We start from the raw sequence: 6,335 nt of genomic DNA on the forward strand, positions 1-6,335 counted from the left end.
AAAAAAAACAAAACCTAAATGATTTAATTGATGTATTATGAGTCTTAGATTAAGCTAATGAAATAAGCCTAAACCTAGGATTAGTTGAGCTATTTATGAAACCCTAAATTAAACTAATTCGATTAATTGAGCTTGACCTAGATGGATGATTAATGAATTTATGAAATGCTAAATTGAATTAATTAAAATGATTAATCATAATCACTAATAATTTGTGAAATGAATTATTGCAATCCTACTTAATCTAATTAAAAATATTTACAAATTAAATGAGACCTAGTTAATTTATAAAAAAAATGAAGTGGATTAATTACATTAAATGGAAGCATTTTACTAGTCTACCTAATCTAGTTTAGGAAGATTAAACTAAACCTATGGTTTAATTAAATAAATTATGAAACCTAATTGGACTAATTATGTCTACTTTAAGCTAATCCTAAGATAAGTTAAACATTTTTTTCAAAACCCTAATAAATCTAATGAGAAGAGAATCTTTTAACTAATTAATCTAGTTAATTATCCTACATTAAATAACTAATTAGTTGATTGATTAAAATAAACAAACCACTAGAAGGAACATGACTGGTAATTACACAAGTTTAATAAATTGAATTAAATGAAGAAATCAAATGCAATGATTTAAAAAGCTAAATTAACAAACCACAACTAAATAAACAACAGTTAAAATGACTAATTACATTAACTACACATTAACTACGTTACTTTAATCAATCTAGATTAATACTACACTAATGCAAGTGAATGTTGGGGTACAAAAAATAGGAGATAGTAGAGAAACCCAAATCCCCAAATACGTCCTAATGCTACGAGCCGGTTTGAGGGGCCAGCCACGCCCGTCCTAAACTAAACACGCCCTAAACTACGTCCCATACATTATTTAGAGGGAAATAAAATGAAATCATTTGATTTTAAATTTTAAAATTAGGGGAATCTCAAACCTAAATTCTAGGACTAGACACATTACAGAACTGAAATCAAACTAAAATGGATAAAAGAAAAATAAAATATATAAAAAAAAAAGGGAAAGATTCCACATAGAAATGAAATAATAGGTTGGGGCATATTACAATTTGAATTACAAAAATAAATAAATAAATAAAAATGAAATGAATAAATAAAAGAAAATGAACACAAAAAAAAAAATATAAAAGGGAAGGAGATGGGATTTCGGCCACAGGGAAAAGAAGAAAAAGAAGAGAGAAAAGAGAAGAAGTGAAGGAAGGTGGAAACCCAATCCTCATTTCCTTCTGCAGTTCAATTCACCATCGATAACCCACCCTTGTGTCTGTAATAATCCCAATCCCCATTTGAAATATCAAGATTAGCATTCGATTGGATAATCTATAACAAGCAAAACCCTAAGAGGATAAAGGGGAAGACTCCGGCTTCTTGCTCTTTCGATTTCTCTCTGCTTTCTGAAACCCCTCTCAAACCCTTGACCAGTAAATCCAAAAGAAAAGAAGGGAAAGAAAATATGTCCACACAATTTCCAAGTTAATGCACACAATAACACATAGGGAAGGTAAATTGCAAAACAATTCTTTGAACCCACAACAAATCTCAAAAGCAGACATGACTTGCCAACACCAGAATCTCCAATCAGCAAAAGCTTGAACAGATAATCATACTCCTGATTCATGACTGTATATCGCTAAGGAAAACTGAACTACGAGCAACGACGGCGATAACGAAAGACTCCTCCGGTTCTCCGGCACGAATCCAAAGCGAAACTCGTATCTTCGCCAGAAAAGATGAACAAAGAGAGAGAGGTTTGAATAGAAAAGGATTTTCAAACGAAACAAATGTTCAGAGAAGAGTCCTCTCTTTGCGCCCTTTCCATTGGTATGAAGTGATGAGAGAGGTGGTAGCTGGTTGAACGACTGATAACTTTGGGAAGTGGTCCTGGAACCATGGCGGAACCTCGAAGCAAAACTTGGAATGAATTTATTTTCCTGCGTAGCCGATATCCCTCCAAGGTTCTGCAAGGGAATCCGGGAAATTGAACTCGAAGCGGCCGTTAATGCGTTGAAAGAGACCAGAGTACCAGACCAAAATCCTTCGCTCCTAACTAAACAGAGGCACAGATGGAAGCGGAAATGAGTAGATGGAAAGAGGTGGAGAGAGAGAGAGAGAGAGAAGAAAAAGGAAGTGGTTTTGTCATGGTAAAAGAGAAAAGAAGACAGGAAGAAAAAGAAGAAAAAGAAGGAGGGGACGGTTGAGTTCGGTTAGGAGGAAGAGAAGTAGCAGGAGAAGAAGAAGAAGAAGGAGAAAAAGAAGAAGAACAAGAGAGTGGAGAGGGGCGGCTGGAGACTCGGTTGCAGCAGCAGGGAAGGGTGCGGTGGCAGGAGAGAAAAAAAAAGAAAAGAAGAGAAGAAGAAGAAGAGGGGAGAGTTAGGTTATAGGTAAAATTCTGATCCAAGGGTCCAGATTGAAAGAACAAAAGTAACTTAAAAAAAAACTAAACCAAATAAAGGTAAACATGTAAAACTAAAAACAATTAAATTTAACTAAACTAAAAGAATCAATTAAACCATAATATCTTTAATTGGACCGGAATAAATCAATTTAAATCTAATAAATCGTATTGAACCAAACTGAGACTAATTAAACATGATTAATTTCAATAAATAAATTAGCAACTAATATATTAATTAAACTAATTCTAAATCACTATTGGGAGGAAAGAAAAATACCTTAAACCGGCTTTAATCAAAAAAAACAAGGGGAGATAACCCTTGTGCTTTAAGCCCCGAATCGAACCGAACCGGACAAAATCTCCCGGCTCAAGGAAGGAGTAATGTATTAAACTTTTAAACTTGGAGAATCTTTGATTTTAGAGGGAATTAGCAAAAACCATATTCCTTCTCCCAAATCCTTTTTTAATTTTTCTCCTCCCCTTTTTGGAAGAGGGGAAGGGCTATTCTTATAGCCTTGGGACTTGGGACAATTCTCTCAAATTTCCGATGTGGGACTAAAAAACTAGAGAGAATTGTCCCAAAAGGCTTGCTTTTGGACAAAGGGGTTTGGGCGCCACGTGGCACTCTTTGGTTGCTCGGAATGGAATCTGATACCGAACTTTGGAGTCAACTTTCGGGGGTCATATCTTTTAAACCGTTCGTCAGAATTCGACATGTAATACGTCGTTAGAAAGCTCAGTCCGAGCACTATCCAATGATATGAGACACGGATGTAGTCTCAACCAGGAACCTTTACAAAAATATGCATAAATTAGGGACCCAGATCATATAATAAAAGAGAGAATCGGGCGTCGATTCGCATAGTTCTCGCATCAAAGTGTAATGTCCGACATGAGGGGACAAACAACAATAATCCACATCATCAAATTCTAATTTTTGAAAACATTTTCTCTTAAAATTTTATAGAAAAAAATGGTCATTTTCTACTCTAAGTTTGAAAATTCTCCAAGCCTAAAATATCCAACATGTAATCCTTCATATTGTCATCATTGCCGGGGGGTGACAAAATTCGGTGTCTACATCAGGTTGCGTGTGGTTCGAGTTCGATTCCTCTTGCCTCTTTGGGACCACCCACATGAGAATGTTTAGTGCTCTTCTCTGCTTTTGGTGAAAGTTGAATGATCCTCATTCAACCCCAGTATGGCTTGGTCCATGCGGTTGTGTAGTCAGTATGGGCCCGTGGGACTAGTCAGACCAAAGGCTTGGATACCCGTCATTAGCACCAAAAAAAAAAAAAAAGGAGTTCCGGGCCTCCATTGCTTAAATCCCTTCAAACCATGGTCAGAAAGCAGCCAGGATCTTGTCTATAAGAATGGAAGAAGATGAAGAACTATAGAAAGTTCTTGTCCAAACTAACTATTTGAGAGCGGTCTCATTCTTACGATCACATAATTTTAGAATGCTTAATTATTTTGTTCTGAAACTTCTTCCATGTATAATTTGGAAAATGAACATAGATTATTACTTTTGGTTCTTGATTGAATATTAATTATCCTATAGTGAATTGCATCTATAATTCATAAATGCTTCTTGTTATTTTTAGTGGTTTGACTATTAGAGAATTTAAGTGGTTATTTGAACTTTGTAATGCTTTGGCATAGACGGTCCAGTATGAAAATTTATTATTGCTTTTCATGCTATGTTATGTGATTGAAACAACATTTTTAATATCCTAGATTTTTCTATAATAACTGACTGGGATTTTTATTTCAATGTGCAATATGTATGATTTTACTAGTCATCTACAGTAACATCTCCCTGATTATTATTTGTAGTTACAAAATACCTTCTTCAATGTTTTTTCCAACTTGTAAAAACGAACTAAATTTAAAAAAATAATGTATCTACTGAGATTTATAAACAATGTTCTTGGTTGATATATCTAATAAAAAGAAAAGAGAGTTTTCTGGGAGAAATTGAATGGTTTTCATTTTGTTCCCTTGCTATTACTATGACCAACTTCAGGCCAAGCCTATTGCAATGAAAAGACCTTTACTTGGTTATGCAACTTGAAAGCATATTGGAAAACTATGGAATTTCTTGGATCCTTTAGTTTTGCATACCCTTTTTGAGGTATTTCTTAATAATTTTTTGTTGGTTATAATGATTGATCTGGTTACTGAAAATTAATGGCTTAATTTCTATACAGAAATATTGCCCAACTTGCAAAGGTTAGGATTATGAAGAAACAAGGTCACTGGGAAGATCTTACTGTGCCTCGCAGGTAAGATCCCTGTATTGGTTTTCTTACATTTTGAGCTGATTTTTTTTGGAATCTCAGCTGGCATTTTGGTCATTCTTGATCCATAATCATTCTGTGGGTGTCTTGAAGTATTAAAATGCATGCTGAGTACTGAGTTTTGTTATTCGTTGAGGTAGTTCTTCCACTTATCTGATGCAACATGTTGTCGGAAAATATTTTTTTATTATTATATTTTGGGAAAAGGAGTGGTTAGAACCTGCTTGTGGTTGATCAAGTAGATCATTGTGCAAGTTTTGTAAAGAATTTGAGTAGGTTTGTAATGCTCTGCTATTAGACAAGATTTTAGATTAGCTGTCTGCTTTACTTGGAACTTCTGCAGTTAATAATTAAGTAAATAGAAAATGTATGCCTTTTTCAAACTGTCAGTCACATGCCCAATTCTGCTTTTGGTCTTCAATGGGGAAGAACCCTCTTGTATTTGATTCAGGCAGGAAAATGTTGTGTAGAAATTAATATAGAATTTTCCACTACATTAATTGCATTTATGTTGCTTTCTGAGTCATACAAAAGATGTAGAATTGGGCCTCTCTTCTTCGGGAACTTTCATTCACTATTATTTTAAATAAATTGAAAATCCTATGGTGGGTAGCTTGTACCACTTCCCCTAAGAAAAATCTTGTGGTATCTCTATCAGGGTTGTTCTTCCTATGTTGCTCCAAGATGATTTTTACTTCTAATGTTTGCATTGTAGCTGTAGGTTAGCGTAAAAGAATACTTATGTATTTTGTTCTGTAACAAGTAGGTCTTAAGTTTGTAACAGAAACAGTAGATGAAGTAGTACTAACTATTATTTTCCTTACATGGCTATGGTTTAAAGGAAGCAGAAACATGGGGAGGTTTTAGATTGATGTTATCATAAATGATACAGTACAGCTGATTCTAGCTGCAGCTTCTGGTTCTTGGTTGGTTTACAAGTTTGGAAGGCCTTTGATTGTGGACCAGTTATTACCTGTGGAAAAACTACACTTGATTGCCTCATTTTCTTGCTTTCTAGGAGAGACAGGTTTAATGTTTGGGCCTCTCTTTGTGTAAGCTATAATATTAGAAAGCTCTAGAATTTAATATCCTTGAGATATGGTATGCTATCGAGTATTAATTACATAAGTTATTATAGCGTGATAAACTTAAAATAATGAACCTTTTACCTGTTTTCCATTATTATAACAGTAATAACTGTTACGGTGTTGTAAGTTATATTTTTGTAAAAGAAATGTTTTCCATTATTATAACAGTAATAACCGTTATATGGTGTTGTAAGTTATCTTTTTGTAATATTTCATTTCTTTTACATCAATTAGGTAGCGCATTTTTCTAGGTAATAATTTTGAGAAAAAAGTTGTATTCTGTGTTCCATTGTTGCCACAACAATTTATTACAGTCGTCCACCAATCTCTTTATTTTATCACCTTGCACTTGCAAAATTTGATGAAAACTATTTTTCTTTCCCATACTTTTATAACTATAATTTTTCTTGCTTATATATTTAGTCATTGTAGTTCAGTTCAGCATTCATGTTGAATTGTCTCGTTGTGATCATTGATTCCTCTCATCCAATTTTCAAAGAGTTGAACAGT

The sequence above is a fragment of the Macadamia integrifolia genome, chromosome 1, assembly GCF_013358625.1.
Source record: "Macadamia integrifolia cultivar HAES 741 chromosome 1, SCU_Mint_v3, whole genome shotgun sequence".
Taxonomy (NCBI): domain Eukaryota; kingdom Viridiplantae; phylum Streptophyta; class Magnoliopsida; order Proteales; family Proteaceae; genus Macadamia; species Macadamia integrifolia.